The sequence below is a fragment of the Nanorana parkeri genome, unplaced genomic scaffold (genome assembly GCF_000935625.1).
Source record: "Nanorana parkeri isolate BGI_ZX_2015 unplaced genomic scaffold, ASM93562v1 scaffold660, whole genome shotgun sequence".
Lineage (NCBI taxonomy): Eukaryota > Metazoa > Chordata > Amphibia > Anura > Dicroglossidae > Nanorana > Nanorana parkeri.
The window spans coordinates 667,994-685,895 of NW_017306928.1; the positions used below are offsets into that span (position 1 = coordinate 667,994).

The following is a 17,902-nucleotide window of genomic DNA, read 5'->3' on the forward strand; positions in this document are numbered from 1 at the left end:
AATTTCAATAATGAATCCAAAGCAAACAAATGTACATAAGAATATCACTTTACATATTTTTCCAAGCACTTGCAGTAATCATGTTTCCAAACAGCTCCAACTCTCTCAGCTCAGCTTCCCTGAACTTCCTGTCCAGTACACGATCACCAAGGTAGAGCACAGTCTCTGGCAGCTGTCCCTATGCTAGCTTGGAGAAGGGAGGAAGTAGGAACAGGGAGCAGGGCAGTGACCTGTGAGTTTGCAGAGACACACACAAATTACTGCAAGGGAAAGGAGCCACCCTAAAACAGGACCCTATCAGGGCCACTGTTCAGGGGACGAGCTGATTCTGCATGAAACTAAAACGTTTAGGGCTTATTCACACGGGTATGCACGTCCATATGAAAATTCAGGAACGAGCAGTGGCTCCTACAAGACGCTGTCACTCAATGGGAGGAAAGAAGAGTGGGGTGAATCCCAACAAAATTGTCAGGATCGCTTCTCAGCACAGTGCGTAGCCCTGCCCACAGTATATTATATTGAATTGTAAGCTTATGGTGGATTTTGGATTACAGGAGTATCTTGGAAAATGTACTCTTGTATCATTAGGAAATGAACAATATAAAAAAGGAGTACCCTATAGTTTTCTTTTAATGACAGATTCCCTTTAAAAATACTGGAAGAAACTGTAAGCCATCCACAGCTACCAATCAGATTCCAGATACTTTGGTAGTGTAGGTTAGAAAAAGAAAAAGTTATCCGATTGGTTGCAAATGGCAATACTCTATATGAATATTTATATTCTTCCTATTGTATGGATCGACCCAGCAACAAATCTCTTTCCTGTGGAGACGTTCCAGATCATTTTTTCTTTTTCATCTTTGGTGCATCAGGATGTTTACAAAATCCTTTGACTGACAGATTACATAGAATGTTTATTATACCGGCAAGCTGTCGAGAACACTACTTGGGAAAAAATAAAAACAAGTGAATCTTGTATGTACATTGTTTAAAGAACCTTCTCAACACACTTTGTATTCGGCACCAGTCAAGAAATACCAACAGAGAATATCCTGGATGTACCTATACAAATAGAATCATGCTTCTGACAGACATAAGGGGAAACAGAAATAGTTGGAGTGATCCCAGCAACTCAGAATATACAAAATTGGGCCATTGTTCAACTAATTTCTTTAATTACAGGCCAGAGTTTCATTCCCTACTGTGATTCCGACAAACTCTGCAATTAGCAATCGAAAATTTTGTTCTCAAGCCAACCCTTTCCAATCAATCTATTTCCTTGACAATGGCCATTAGTAGACTTGTGTTGTAGCAACTGTTTACTTAAATGCCTTTATTTTGATAATAGTGAAAACACACACTAAACATTAAGGAAGTCATTCATAATCACAAATACTTTGTTTCCAAAATCCGCATTAGGGGAAATGTACCATAATAAATATTAGAGGGTCTGTATTGGATATTTTGTAGGTTACAGGTACCCTTACCATTCCTCATGTTCTCCCATCTAACAGTACCTGCATAGAGGCTGTTGCAAGCTCTCTATTGCTTCCTCCCTTATGTCACAGCTCTCTAGCAATCCCTAGAAAGCATCCATGATAACGTGGCATTATAATTGACTGCTCACTTGCACTTTCACTTTCTTCATCCCTCTTTTTTGCCATTGGCTTGAATAATGTTTTTTTTTTTTTTTTTCTACTTGCTGAACTTAGCTAATCAGGAAAGAAGAATAATTACATCCAGGCAGACAGATTGTAAAGCAGACTTTTGAAGGTTAAAGCTAAGTTTAAAATAATAATAATAATACATGCACACACATCCATAAAAGAAAAAAATGTGCTCTTATAATTTTTTTGCTTTGGAGCCATTAAAGTACTGCAACCATGATCAGTGCATTGTGAGTGCAATGTTCCGACTCCCGCTGGCTCTTCCTCCTGTCCCTGTCTATACATAGGTACAGCCTTTCGGTTACAAGGATGGGAGGAAATATGAATGGAGTGAAGTGCAGTGCATTTACCACACTTGTAATCCATTGAGAACCCTACCCCTAAACCCATCGTCAAATATGGGTGAAACACCCCTTGAACCGCCCCCCCCCCAAAAAAAAAAAAACAAAATTCAGACTTTTCTGATGAAATCTAGGAACTCCCTGTGGTCTTTGGTTTTTAATAAATCTTTCATTTTTTGAAGAAGGACTCCGGGTAATTTTTTTAATTAACCCTTTGCCGTGAAGCTACCCCTGCACTGCAAGAGTTAATGGCTCGTTTTGGTCTAGGGCTGAGAATAACAAAGTTATACTCATCCGATACTGCGAGCCGGCCAGCTGTGACAGCAGTTCCTGAAGCCTGCCTCCTCCTCTTCTGCAGCGATGGTATGTCCCTCTGTCTTCTCATGTTCTACTACCTGTATACAGAACGTGATGACTCAGAGACTGGCGGCGGGGGAGAGATGCTCCAGGGATCGGTCTAAGAACAAGCCGGCCTGGAGAATTATTGTTATTTTCAGCCCTAGACCAAAACGAGCACTTAACTCTTGCAGTGTGGGGGTAACCCTATTGCAAGTGTTAATAAAAATAATACCTTTAAAATGTACCTGTTGTTCCTGCTAGTAATTTGGACGACCTCCTTCCTGGTGACAGAGATCTGCAAAGTCAAAGAGTTCTTCTACATAGATCAGCACGGCCTGGGTCGAGGCCTGGTATAAGCTGCAGTGGGACACATGTCACGGTGACATTGCTCCAGCTTCTTCATGTCCTACCCCCCCCCCCCCCACAGACTATGCAAAAAAGAGTGCCCTGTCAGCCAAGAATCTGATCCAACTTGCCCTGCAGGGCAGATCATTTGCTAACCTGGAGGGGTGGAAGGGGTGAAAAAGCTGGATCGACCTCCTCAAGGTCAACCGCTGTGATACCTCCAAACTGTATGAGATGAGAAAGGGGGACACCTTCTAGCGCAATGTAGTTTGGCAATGGACACATCCCTGCCCCAGTTATGCAGATTATTAAGAATTTATATGCCAAAAATGATTGGGTAAATCCAAAATTTTATTTTTTCACCATTACCTTTGCTTTATACTGGCTTTTTAAATAGAAAACAAGATATTTAGAAAATAAGATAAAGGCTTTAGTACAGAATACCACTTTTGGCAGGTAAATAGAACCTTTTTGTAGATATCTGCATATCCGGCTAAACAAAGGGACAACTGAGGATTTAGCTCCAGCTGAGGGATAGTCCCTTCAAATAAGGGACAATTGTGAGCTATGCATGAGCTATGCATGCGCAGTAAATCAAGAGGTCCAAGAAGCAGGACTTTCCAGACAAATCTGGGACAGCTGGCATCTGTGCTGTCCACATTCTTTATGCCCTATAGTGTAGGTGTAAGGGTCGGGTGTCTATAAACATTTAGCCATATGTTATATCTTTCTCAAATGTGGATTTATTTATCCTTGGCAGGAGTAGCATTTTAATGCCTACACAATTTATTTGTTGCTTGTGATGTTCAAAGCGGCCACAATGGCCAAGGAATAAGAATTTGGCTGCCACTAGGCACATTTTACTTAAATTGACAACAAAACAAAAATTTGTTTATCAATAAAAATACATCACATTTACAAGTCAACATCAGATATTTTACTAGCTGCTTCATACTACAGCGAATTGTTGGCTTTTACAAACTGCTTAGGCAGCTCCAGCTCCAGGCGTTCAGTCCCAGAATAACGTTTGCTATTCAGTAAACCTTTGAAGTTAACTCTTCGCTGCAGAGTGAAACCTGCAGTACTTGGCTACAGAGGAATTCAGCCCTGGCACACAGCACTGTCTCATGAACATGCACCTGCAATGAGAGAGATTGTCATATTATTTCAAATTAACAGCTGAGTCTAGGCTGTGAACATGCTAATAATTTTCTTGGCTTCGTCATAGCTATATCAGCTCACACCTCAGAGTGTAGAACTTGTACCCAATATCATTAGCTAAACTGAAGATTTAGGACGTTTATTCAAGGTTACGCTGCTAAACTGAAGTGTATGCTATGCTAAATGGAACTGTTTGCCCATGAAGATACCGGTGTTACAAAGAATCTGATGGAAGCAGACACTCTCTAACTATTGAGCTGCATTTTTATACAATACTAAAATATAGACTTTGGAATAAACAGCTCAAGCTCAGTGTTTGCAGGTGATACCAAGCTATGTAGGGCAATAACTTCACAATAAGATATGGGGGGATTTTATCAAACCTGGAGCAGACAGATTCTAAGGCAGTTGTCCATGGCAACCAATCAGCATCTTTCTTCAGTTTGCTCAGATAAGATTTGAAAATAAGACAGAGAAGCTGATGCAGTGCAAATCTGTTCCACATTTTGTCTGCTCCAGTTTTGATAAATTCCCCCCATAGAATCACTAGCATGAACTTGAGAGCAAAAAATATAAATCTAAGATACTCATTAGGAGGTGGTCCTCTAGGGAAGTCCGGGAGGGAGAAAGATCTGGGGGTCTTAGTAGACCACAGTCTCACCAATAGCATGTAATGCCAAAGGGCAGCTAGCAAAGTGAGCATGGATACTATCCTGCATTAAAAATATATTTTCTCAAGAAATAAAACTGTAACTCTACCAATATACAAAACAGCCTCATCTTGAGTATGTAGTTCAATTTTGCACGCTAATCCTCAGGAATGATGTCATTGAACTAGAGAGAGAAGACCGACTACAGAAATTGAACTTAAGAGGGCATATGATTGCAGTATAAAACTCTATCAATGGGGACTGCAGTATCAGGTATAATGGACTCTAAAGATGACACATGGACACAACATAATGTTGGATTAGAAGTAGTTTAATCTTAAACTGCAAAGGATTTTTTTTTACTGTCAGAGCAAGAACAACAGTTAGTGGCATGAGCTGAGAGGGTAGATCATTTCAAAAAACATGAGGATGAGTCTCCCAGTTCGCAGCATACGCAGGGGTATGGACGTTCATAAAGACATGCACATACACACAAACAAAAACATACATATATAGGCTGAACTAGATGGATCTGTGTCTTTTTTCATCTTTACAAAGATATCTATATAGATATCTATATATATATATCTACTGTGCCCTTAAATTAACATTCAACATGGGAGTAAAATAAAAGCCTCAAGCAGGGATTTATCAAAAGTGGGGAAGACAAAATCTGGAGCAGTTGCCCATGCCAACCAATCAGCTTCTCTCTTCAGTTTGTTCCGTTAAGCTTTGAAAATGAAAGAGAGAAGCTGATTGGTTACCATGCACAGCTGCTCCAGATTTTGTCTGCTCCAGTTTTAATAAATTCCCCCCTCAGTCTTTTAAATCATTCTAAGTTTTAAGAAAACAAAAATGAAATCAAATGATCCTCTTAGTAAAGCTGGAATGTTGGGATGGAACTGGATGGAATGAACACATAAATGTAACCATTAATACCACAGGGATAGCAATGGTTACAATTATATGCTTTTCTCATCAGTGTTCTCTTGAATAGTAACATTGTATCTCATTACCGAGGCATTTAATTATAATTTCAATACAAAGTAGTAAACTGAACGTGAGATTGTAGACCATCACAGGCGTAAGCTTGGAGTGGTGGCTAAACACAGGGACCATGGGGAACAAAAGTAGCCAACTTTTGTTGAATTCAGAGATGATTTGAGGATCTACAGCTGACTGATACACAAATAAGATACATTTTTGTTAACAGTTAAGGTACTTAAATGCATTTTTAAGATTTAACTCCTGAGTTTAGTGTCACTTTAAGGAGAGTTTGACAGATTTGCTTTAAACTCAAAAGCAAGGGGCACTTGGTGCTCTGCTAGTAGCTTAGAGTGGGACAAGCATCCTATTCGGTGTTTGCCTGCAGGTGGCATAAAACGCTCACTTCTAAGAAATATATCTAACAAACTAAACATAGTTCAAGTGAATGTAAACCTATTTGCTCCATTTGGTCTATTAAATACCATTGAAAGTGGTTTGATAGGTATCTGTTTGATAGGTAAAAAAAACAAAACTGTTAATCTTGCCTGAAATTTTAAAAGCTAATAACTCCATTGGGGGCATTTATAAAAACTGGAGCAATCTGGAGCAGTTGCTGATAGTAACCAATCAGCTTCTCTTTTTAGTTTGTTCAGTTAGGTTTTGAAAATGAAAGATATAAGCTGATTGATTGCCCTGGACAACTGCTCCAGAATTTGTCTGCTTCAGTTTTGATAAATTCCCCACACGTGCTCTCTGCTTGTGCTGTTACTAATTGCATTGTTCTCTAAGGACAACAGAAGCATGCCCCCTAAGATATAGACAGTAGGAGGGTGGATTGGGTTCTGTAGTCCTATCTTGTTTTTGCTGTCCTGATAAAGAAGAGTGAGTATTCAATCCTAGAAATGGAAGTGTGTTAATAGCAGGTGAAAATAAAGGGAAAAAAAGCTTGAAGGGAAACTAATGCAGCCACCATATCTAATGACTGATAATCTGCAGTATATTACAGTTTTGTTTTTGGGTTTGGATATGCTTTAAGATTTTATTCTGCTTTAATATATTATCCCTTCATACCTCTGCACACCTTAGAAATACGACGTGCCATAAAAATGGCTAAAAGCTAACTTTTAGTTTAGTGGTTTTAAGGCTTAAGGTTAAACTCTACTCAAACTGCTTAGCGATAATGGATTTTGGATTGCAATGGCTATTAAAGGAACAATTTTACCTGCCTGAATTTGCTCTTAAATAACGCTACATGATTACTGACATACAGGAATTCTTAGCCTGACATTTGCTCAGTGGATTCTACAGCCACAAAAAAAAAATATGGATTGTGTGTTTTGGGGGAAGGTGGGTTGCAAAATGTTACCTAATTATGTTATTTTAAGCCTTATTGCAGCCATTTTCCTGTTTATCTAAATTGTTTGGCACTAAAGCAATAAGCGCTAATGGATGCTCATCACTGATGTCTTTTGTCTGCAATCATTTCAGGTCCATTATCTACCACTGTATGAATAACTGCATGGAAATCCTGAAATATGGCTCTGTGTTTTGTAGTGTGTGATGTATGCAGCGCGTTTTGCGGCTGTACAAAGCACCTTCCAGCTGGTGTATATAAAGGGTTAATCACTCTTTCTTCTCTCAATGGTAATTCATCTCTTCGTGCCATTATCCCCCTGTATCATCTGAATGAAGGTGGCTGGAAGTTACACATACATCCTGTACTAGTGGCATATGGCACATAAATCATTAACAAAGAATATTAATGAATTATTCATTCCAACCAAAGACCAAACACTTTGCTAATTGTCCTGGAAAGTGAAAGAGAGAAAAGTACTTGTGTAAAGGACGTATAATGAAAGGAAATGTAAAGACTTTTCAATATTTTCTTAGATATGCACCTGAATCCAGATTGAAAAGATGTACTGTAAAAAATCTCATCAATGTATGTTTCATAATATTACATAGAGACGACATTCGTTAGTGGTAGTTCGTTCGAAAGTTCGTTTCGTTTTTTCGTTTGCAGCAAAGTTACATTTGAGGGGGAAAAAATGTTTTTCTCCTTCTCTAATGTCACTTTGCTCCAACGAACGAAACGAAAACGAAACGAACGTTCGAACGAACTACCGCTAACGAATTTCGGAAACGGAAATTCGGATTCGTTTGCATTCGTTATATCTGTAATTCGGATACATCCGAATGTCCGAAAATTCGTCCAAATTTCGATTCGGAACGAAACGAATCGCACATGTCTAGTATATACTCAGGCTCTGCTTCCGGCTTTGCAGTGCTACACAATGGTTGTATTTTACTGTTTCTTCTCATAATGCAAGTCTAGGAGTTGGCTAAGTTATTGAAAACAATGCATTCCCTTTGTGGATGATACTGTATCTTATCTGCAAAGTTCTAATCTCTATGACTAAGCTTGTGTTTGGGTGAAACGTGCCAGAGAGAACTTCCTCCCTGCCAAAATTTTATTAGGGCTGGATTCACATGATGTAGGTGTGAATGTGCAAATACAGTTCCCTTTACCTTTCACACTAAACTACAGCGCATATATGTGAATAATAAGTGTGAATAACTCCTAAGTGAAGTCTATTCCACTGGAGGATCCTTGGAGCTGGGTACATATACAGAGGATATTAAAGGCTAATCCTACCTTTCTAACATAAGTCATGTTTCACACATGGTCACAGTCCACATTCCACCCCCTACCACCACCTTTAACAAACTGCCCTCATTCTACCTGAATCAGGGGCTTTTTCTCCCTGAAGCATCTTGTATTGTTTTAAATTAAGCACAGCTGTGCATAGCTTCCGCCCTGTCATTTATTCACAGATCTATTCACGTGGATTTGTGAATAGAAGACTGCCACTGTAGAATCAGTTGAGCAGATGTGCACTGACATCGCTATACATGTAGTCCTTTGATTACTTTCTCCAGTCTCATAACCAAAGGTCCAAACTTCCATACAGACTTGAGCTGGGGGAACAATCTGCATGAGCCTGTGCATTGCACCTACGATCCACTTGTAAAATAATAATAAATGTAATTTTAATTGTGTGTGTGTGCATTTATTTATTTCTTTTTGAAAAAGGTGTAATATGCCTTGAATATTCTAACAGGAATACTGCTGTCCATCATATATCTTGTCACTTTGCTGAAAAATGAAATGAAAGGGTCATGGTTAAATCTACAGCCTTCTAATGCAGAGGTTATGAGTTCAAGAGAGTCACTTTTTTATTCATACAGGAATTGAACCCTTGACCTCTAGATTTGAAGGCTGTTGACTCCCCATTATGCTGACAATTATGCTGAACTGTCTGGTCAGAGGAGGTTAAGAAAACATTCCAGATGAATTCTACTGAATGATTGTTGCAGCTAATTAGATACACAAGGCATAGTAGTATTCCTCACTCAAAGGGACACAGCTGTCTACAGTATATTTATTTGTTCAGCTGCAAATGGCCTTCTCCAGAACAGCATGCTGTATTTTACTTTTACAACTCCCATGAGAAGACAATGTTTCTGCTGCCCTCCCAGCGTCACAAACTAACACAACATGGGTTAAAGTAGTATTAAATCCTCAATCTTTTTTTCAATAATGAATTCAGATAAAGCAAATATACATTGCCTAGCAAAGTATTTCTTTACATTTTTGCCCAAGCACTGCAAATCATCATGTTTCTGAACATATGGCTCAAACTCTCTTAGCTCGGCTTGCCTGAACTCCAGTACAAGATTACAAGGCACAGCACAGTATCCAGGCTTTCCATCTACTAGCTTGGAGAAAAGAGGAGGAGAGTGGCTTGCCGTGCTGTGTCTATTTGTTTGTGAGGGCATACACAGTTTACTAGCTCACACAAGAGTGGCTCTGTAGGACACTGCAAGGGAAAGGAACCACACTAAAACAGCATCTTTCTGCTTTCTTAATTTGAGCTACAAACACCTCCTCCTTCCCTCATGTCCTCTTAGGGAAGAACGGTTTTGTAAGTTACATAAGAAATATGGGAAAGCTGATAAAAATTTTTGAGATATCAGTTCAGTACACAGGAAATTGCAAGGGCCCTGGAATTCTGGCAAAATCAACCTGTAAATTGCAATGCTTACAAGATATGTATTTAGCCTAAAAAAGAAAACTAATGCAGCCACCACATCTAAGGATTGGTAATTTGAAAAATATTACAGTTTTGGTTCTGGGTTTAGTTATGCTTTAATTGTTTCTAATCATAGATGGTGACAGATTTGCTCAAGGCTGTAGTAATGTATTTATTTGGGATATAATTATCTAACAATGTAATTAATCACCCTCCGCAGCTGCAGTCTGGATAATTTGGGTTACCAAACATTTACATTGTTGTTGGTCACCATTGCTTTGCAGAAAACACTTGTTAAACTGTCCTTACATATATTTAGGGCTTGTTTAGGTAGGCCCTTCTCACATCTCTAAAGGTGATTGTACAGATGTTGTACAATCAGGTTGTATGGCCAGGTTTATGTTGTACAGTTCAGTTAGTATAGTCACTTTGAGTTATCACTGTGAAAGTCCTTTATCTGTCTACATTACATTCCTGATATGTCCTGTCCATGGTGCTGGGACAGTCTATACCTTTACTTATACAGCACCTACTGTACATTGCTGATATGTGCTGTGCATGGTGCTGAAATAGTCTATAAGTGTTATTTACAAAACGGTGAAGAGTTTGGAGAAGGCAGAAGAAGTGAACAATCTAGGACAACATAGCTGAACTGGAAAGTGAGCTGAATTGGAGAATCTTTCCAAATCAGCTATTTTGGCCTAGATTGTTCACTTGTCCTACCTTCTCCAAACCCTTCACCCTTTTGTGAAAAACCCTGTATAACTTTACTTATTCAGCACCTATACTGCTGATATGTGCTGTCCATGTTGCTGAAACATAGTATACCTTTACTCATACTGCATCCATATTTGGTGACTTGTGCTGTCCATGGTGCTGGCACAGTCTATACCTTTACTTATACAGTACCTATATTGGTGACATGTGCTGTCCATGGTGTTGACACAGTCTATACCTTTACTTATACAGTACCTATATTGGTGACATGTGCTGTCCATGGTGTTGACACAGTCTATACCTTTACTTATACAGTACCTATATTGGTGACATGTGCTGTCTATGGTGCTGACACATTCTATACCTTTACTTATACAGCACCTACTGTATATTGCTGGCATGTGCTGTCCACGATGCTGAGACAGTCTCTACCTTTACTTGTACAGCGCCTATAGTGGTGACATGTGCTGTCCATGGTGCTGAGACAGTCTCTACCTTTACTTATACAGCACCTATATTAGTGACATGTGCTGCCCATGGTGCTGTCCATGGTGCTGACTAGTGATGGGCTAGGGCGTGTTCGCAGCTCCACGTGCCAAGCCCGCCAGGAAGCTGACAGCGCGCAGCGCCAATCATAGGTACTGAGACATGTTCCCGGTCCGCAGCTGTAGAGATCGGGAAATGTCTCAGTGCCTGTGATTGGCGCTGAACGCTGTCAGCTTCCTGGCGGGCTCAGCACGTGGACCTGCGAATACGCCCAAGCCCATCACTAGTGCTGACAGTCTATAGCTTTACTTATACAGCACCTAAAGTATATTGCTGGCATGTGCTGTCCATGGTGCTGAAACATAGTATTCTTTTACCTATACAGCACCTATATTGCTGATAGGTGCTGTTCACGATGCTGAAACAGTCCATACCTTTACTGTTACAGAATCTATGGGCTGCTAAGGCAATAAACTTTATAATCTGCTGCTGGCAAGTTGCGAAAGGCACCTCTTTATGTAGTTATGTCAGTTATCTTCTAGAGTGGAAAATACAAGATTGCTTGATGTGTTTTGGATGCATCTGTGAATCTGAGAACTTATTGCAGGTGTAGGCAACCTCAGCACTCCAGCTACACATCCCATTATGTACAAGCTCAGCAAAAAAATAATAATAATTTATTAATGTATTAAATAATAATTAAAGTTAAACTTTACAATGACTCATTAACTAAATGCAGCATGTACCGTATTTGCCGGCGTATAAGACGGGTTTTGAGACCTTAAAACATCCCGCGAAAATCGGGGGTCGTCTTATATGCCGGGTACATACGGAAGGATACGGTATACTGTATGTAGCTTCGGCTACATACAGTATACCGCGCTGAGCCAATTGGGGCAGGCTTTGTATTAATGGATACAAAGCCTCTATTGATTAATACAAAGCCTGCCGTGATTGGCTCGGCAGAAGACGGAGGACACAGCGGGGCTCGTTGACAAGGTAAGAGACTGTAATCCCGAGTCTGGCTCGGGGATTACCGCTTATGGTACTGAAAATTAACCCCGAGCCACGCTCGGGAATATTGCCATGGATGTTAGTGGGTGCATTTAAACATTATTTTGGGCTATACTCGTCTTATACGACGAGTATAGCCCAAAACCTATATTTTAACACGAAAAGTAGGGGGTCGTCTTATACGCCGAGTCGTCTTATACGCCGGCAAATGCTGTAGGGTTCTTAATGGAGGTGGGCAAGTAAAACAGGAAGCTGAATAACTTAACTAGGAAGTGCATTGCTGTCCTGACTTCTGTAGTGTAGCAGATGTGTAAGTTACAAGACTGGCTGTACTGAATTACAAACATTTGTTGCAGGTAAAACATAAACAGGTGTGATTTAAACTGAGCACGTCTTTGTGTCTGGAGTTATTCAATAATTACAATATCCTCAGTACAATATATTAGGTTATTATTCTTGCCAACCTTCTGCTGGCATTACAGAGAAGCCCAGTGCTTGCCCTTTGATTCCCTGTTTATTTTACATCACAGATAATGCAGCAAAGGAGTAGATGCTATCACTTGACTTTGCAACAATTTGGGAAGAGAAGACCTATGTTAATTAAAGCAGAACTCCAGGTACAAAAAATGTGTCAAATGTTTTTGTCTAGATTGAAAAATAAAAAGTTATACTCACCGATCTTTCGAGCCATCTGGCTCTTAGATCATACCCTGGAGCCTCCCACCCCCATCGTTGCAGAGGTTTAAGGCCCCATGAGTCATCACATGCTATACAGTGTAAAGGATGTGAGGCCACCGTGGGACATACCATCCCTGCAGTGGAGGGGGAGACCGGCTGGAGTGAATCTGTAACAGTCAGCAGGCTCTGAGGTTCAGGTGAGAATAACTGTTATTTTTCAACATAGGCAAAAATTAGCAATTAACCCTTGCAGTGCTGGGTAGCCCCACTGCAAGGGTTAAGAATATTTTTTGTTCTTTAACCAACGCCACTTTTAGTAAGGTTCGTGAATTATGACCAAGAACAAATGTGGTTCCTGAGGTTATACGGGTTGAGAACCACTGATCTAGAACACTAGAACATACAGAATTCTTATGCCTCATGTACACGGGCCACCTGTGTTAAACACAAAGTTATTTGGGAAGTATAAACAACTTTTATGCTTCCCAGATCACTTTTTCATGCACTTACCGTATATACTCGAGTATAAGATGTTCCTGGGTTTAGCCGCATTTACATGTGTTTAGCTGCTGTGTAAGGGCCGATTCACACCACAAACAGTGCGTTCCAGAGTGGTCAGGCTCTGGAACGCATTGTATCACACTCCTGCTGGCTCCCTGTGTTCAGGGGCGGGAGGGGGCATGGCGGTGTAATTAAGTCAATGACACCTCAGCAACGCTCCCCGCCCACAGTGCGATCACCAGCGTGGCACATAAGTGCCTGTGTTCCGGTCCTGTGCGATCTGCAAAAATAGTGCTTGCAGCACTTTTGCAGTGTTTCTGGTGTCAACCTTTTCCTAAACCAGGCTAAATAGTCCCATGACACAGAACATTCTCTTTTGTTTAAATCCAGGTGAATTAAATGCACCTAGACCCTGCTGAACCTTTAGATGTGCCTACAGCCATAGCAAAGCATTACCTGCTTTCATCTGTGTATATAAATGAGCTCCAATTGCACCTGGAAGCATGCATTTTAATTCCTGAGGGGCCTAAATCACGTATGTTGTGTTGTTTTATTACAACTGGTTCTTTAACATGTTGTAATTGCTCTGGCAATGTCACTTAGCTATTTGTCAGCGTTAGCCCAGGAATCATTTATTGCAATGACATCAGTGCAAAGAACACCATGGTAATGTCTCCCTGGAAAGAGCAGTTTTAATTTATGACAGCCTTGTTAGCACAACACCATCTACCAGTGCGTTTAAAGCAAATATGCTAAGAGATGTTTTATAGCAGCCTATAACATTGGTGAAATCTGTCCCTGTGCTCTCCTCTGCTGGCTGGCTTGTTCTAGATTTACATTTGACATCCCAGTATTTATGCTTTGTTCCGACACTGTCATTAGGATCTGCCTTCTATTCTGTGAATGACATTTCTGTACCACTAATTGCTTCCTTTACCACTCTGTTCCTCTTAACTGACATCTACCTCGCCTCTCTGCCAGCTTCTTTGAATTGAGATGTGCACCTTACATTAACACAATGTACTTGAACAATCACTTTGGAAGCCATTTATCCAAGGTCTAAAAGGTACAGCATAAGGGGACCTGTGAAACATATGGCCAGAGTCCCAGGTCATTTAGAACCTTGGTTCTCAACTGGTGGGTCGTGACCCAAAAGTGGGTCGCGACCCCCTGTTCAGTGGGTCGCCGCATGCCTTCAACTGCACTAGGCGAGAGGCACTTCAGCCTCCCCAATAGCACAGCAGTGTCAGTTCCCGTCCCAAGCAGCCATTCAAAATCTGCTGCCTAGCGCCAAGTGTCGGTCTGAGGTGAGGTGGGCTGGGGGTATGGTCGGGAGGGAGCTCCATCCATACGCGCATTGCTTACAGCTCCCTTGTGTGACCGGAGTGACATCACATTCTGTCTCCCGGCACCTCTACAGGGAGTGCAAGGAAGCTGTACAAGCAATGCACCAATGGATGGAGCTCCGCCACAGCACAGCAGCCCACATTGAACCCCTAAACATTTTTTGGGGGTGTGAATGTGTGCTTCTGTAAGTGTTTTAACCCCTTCGTGACTGACTACGTACAGTGTACGTCGCCAGCATCGGGGCTGTTTAAACAGACTCCCGGTGACTTTTGCGTCGCTTCTGCGTCAGCCTCAGTCATGAAGGGGTTAAACACTAACTACCATGCAATTGCACCTACTGTTTGTTCTGGTGCGGGAGGTGAATTGCGTTGCCATTCATTTGAATGGTACTCCAAACACACCTCCCGCCCACAGTTGATCGCTTGCACTGGAACATGCACTTCCGCAATTCCGTTCATTTCAGTGCTGTGCGATCTGGGTCGTGAATTATGACCAAGAACAAATGTGGTTCCTGAGGTTATACGGGTTGAGAACCACTGATCTAGAACATACATTGCTCAGGTTTTCAATGCACCACAGACAAATTAAACTGATTACTGTTTATTACATATTGCTAAAAAGTAGCGGAACTCTCAATTATACAAATAGAACAAAAACAGCACAATGCACCACTCTCCTATAGGGTAAAGCGGCTCAACAATGTATAACAAATATAAGCCAAATTTAAATTATATGATGATAGGCTTATGCAAGTTGATTTCACAACTTCATAGAAGTCTATGTTGATGCAAAACATGTTTGGAGCAGGTCAAATGCAGGTCAGAAGGAGGTCAATTGCAGGTCAGATGCAACTGTCAATGTTCTGTTTCAAATGCTAATATATGCAATGACACACCTCCTTAGACACAGTCTATAGAGACAATATGGCCACTTGCTGAATTGGCAGAACCCACAGGCAGCTTAAAGTAGTATTAAACTCTCAAACTTATTTTCAATAATGAATCCAGATCAAACAAATAAACATTGCCCAGCAAAGTATTTTTTAAATTTTTGCCCAAGCATTTACAGTCATTATGTTTCCCAACAGGCACACGGGTAACAAAAAATATTTTTTAATTAAAATATATAAAGAGAACAACCCCACAAAACATAGGTATATATCAATGGGATGCATTCAAATATTGATAATATACATTGCAGCCCTCACCTGGCACAAACAGAACATAAAAAAGAAAGAACACATGCCTCTAAAGCTGGCCATACACCTTACAATTTATCTGCAGATTTTCTGTGGTCAGATGGAAAAAGTGCAACAGATTCCTCCATCTACACTTAACTGTGTGGATGGAGTAATCTCCACCTGGGCCAATCTGTTGCACTTTTTCCATCTGACCACAGAAAATCTGCAGATAAATTGTAAGGTGTATGGCCAGCTTAATGGGTTCAATGGAAGGCTCAACAATGTAGAACAATTAAGCCTAATTTATTCTAGTATACCACCTGTACCACCAAAGGCAAACCTTTATTATAAAAAACATATGTTTGTATGTTTAAAAAACACATAAGTATGTAACATGATCGGGTCCACTGGTTTTTCAAGGTTAATACCAGGGAGTGTAATTCTTCATGCTGGATGTTTCCTTTACTATATTGGAAATCTGTACTAAGAAATACTATTGACCTTAATCTAAAATGCTAATATATGACTTCTATGAAATTACTTCAAACCTACTGAGCTGTACAACTGAAAACGGCAGGAAATGTAGTCACAGCTTAAAGTCTGAATTCATAGACTCACAAGGTGAGAGATGCTATCAGGTCTGCATGACAGCCTAGGCATTTGCAACAAGCTACAATAGAAGAAAGTATAGAAACTTATGAACCATGTCCAAGTAGGCAGAGAGTCCAATGAATATTCCACCAAACTCCTTACCAGCAAAGCCATTAAAGATGGGTGCTAAAATGACCGGATGGCACACTCAGATCAATGAAAAAGCAGGATGTCACCACTCCTTACCAGCAAATGTGTTCAAACAAACATCTTTTATTGACGCGGTCATATTGAGCCTGATAAAGGGACCCTGCACTGCCCCAAAATGTTGCCATCCTTGTGAGAATATGTCTATGATTCAATAAAAGCCATTTTTTTAGAACCATTTCTCCAGTGTGCTTGTGACATCCTGCCTTTACGGTAGGCAGAGACCCCCAGCATTAATTTGCTAATGGGATTAAGGTGATAAAGACATGTCCTTCTCCAGCTCTAGGGGCCATGGATTGCTGCTATTGTTTACATCTATTAATGCATATCTAAAGAAAAGGCCCTTTTTAACTTCATATAGAGAAAGGAATAATTAAAAACACAGTTTTTCAGTTTGTGTCCAACTGGGGAGAGTTTGCCTTCAAATCCTCTCTTGGAGAGGTAGTGAGAAGAAATCTCTCCAAAGTCAGACAATGGTGTCTTAGAAGGTGTCATTAGAATAGATGTCCCTATCGGAAGATTTCCATTCACCTCCTGTTCTAGAAATAACTATCATTTTTGGATTTCCTGTCACTTTCTGTCCCATTGACAATAGTTACCAGAGTAAATCTCTCCAGTGGGCACACAGGCAGCAGTAAAAACATGCAATACATCAAACCACACAGCACAAACCTTTATAACAGTAGCACCGTGCAAATTCAAATATAGGAAAAAAGCCATCATTTCAAATAAACTTTCAAGTTGGATATTTACTGAACTCCCTTATCAGTAAAAACACCAATGTCTCTTTTTCAAGGTGACAAACAGAGACACGGTGCTACTGTTATCTATCTTCATTTGGCAAACTTTTCTTTATTTACCAAAGCGAGGATCTTAAATCAGACAAAGTCCCCTAAGCACACCTGTTTTCCACCATGGTATTTGAGTCATTAAAAGTATTTAAGGCATTCTTTGATTCACACAAACAGAATGATAAAGCCTGTGCATTAACTGCTGCTGGCAGATCATTGTGATCATGAATCTTCTGAACATCATTATATCATAGCATTTTATTGTGAAACGTATTGGCATCATGGGCAGCAGGCTGCAATTTGTAGACTAACAGAGAGAGAAATAAAACACTGAAAAGAATGATGTTTATTGGCCTCTTGTTTACCGTTTTTATGCCAGACCAGACATCTCGGCCATTTTGGTTACTGAATCAGAATCTGTAAAAAAAGTTGTTGTTTTTTTTTTATAAAATAACTGGAGCAAAGGGAAAATTGTAGTCTTGCTCCTAGCAGACAGTAATTTATAAAATCTAATTGTCAAAGGTAAACCGAGATTTATAGGCGATACAAGGCAAGAGCCTCAACAAGAAGAACATTGTAGACCCAACCCAAAAGATTGCCTTTCTCGACCACTAGAGTATTTATCTTTGAAAAATGACAGCTTCAATCTAACTGGTGGCCTGATTGAAAGAGAAACTTTAAGGGTCAGTTCACACCATAAAGGTCCGTTCGGCCTCTGGAACGCAAGCCGGCCGGCTCCCTGTGTTCAGTGGCGGGAGGGTGTGTGGCGGTACATTGAAGTCAATGGCACCACAGCCATGCCCCCC

At 40.4% G+C, this 17,902-nt stretch overlaps 1 protein-coding gene and 1 long non-coding RNA gene across 2 annotated transcripts in view; both read right to left on the minus strand.

Annotated features, from left to right (window-relative positions):
* CACNA1E (calcium voltage-gated channel subunit alpha1 E) overlaps nt 1-17,902 on the minus strand; it is a 280,243-nt gene that overhangs the window by 104,602 nt on the left and 157,739 nt on the right. The gene's annotated exons all lie outside the window — the stretch shown is intronic.
* Nucleotides 460-17,902, minus strand: part of LOC108792574 — a 24,947-nt gene continuing 7,504 nt past the window's right edge. Inside the window, exons 2-3 of the long non-coding RNA XR_001941577.1 lie at nt 8,147-8,150; nt 460-560 (exon numbers count right to left, since the gene is read on the minus strand). This is a non-coding gene — a long non-coding RNA (uncharacterized LOC108792574). The remainder of the gene's footprint in view (nt 561-8,146; nt 8,151-17,902) is intronic.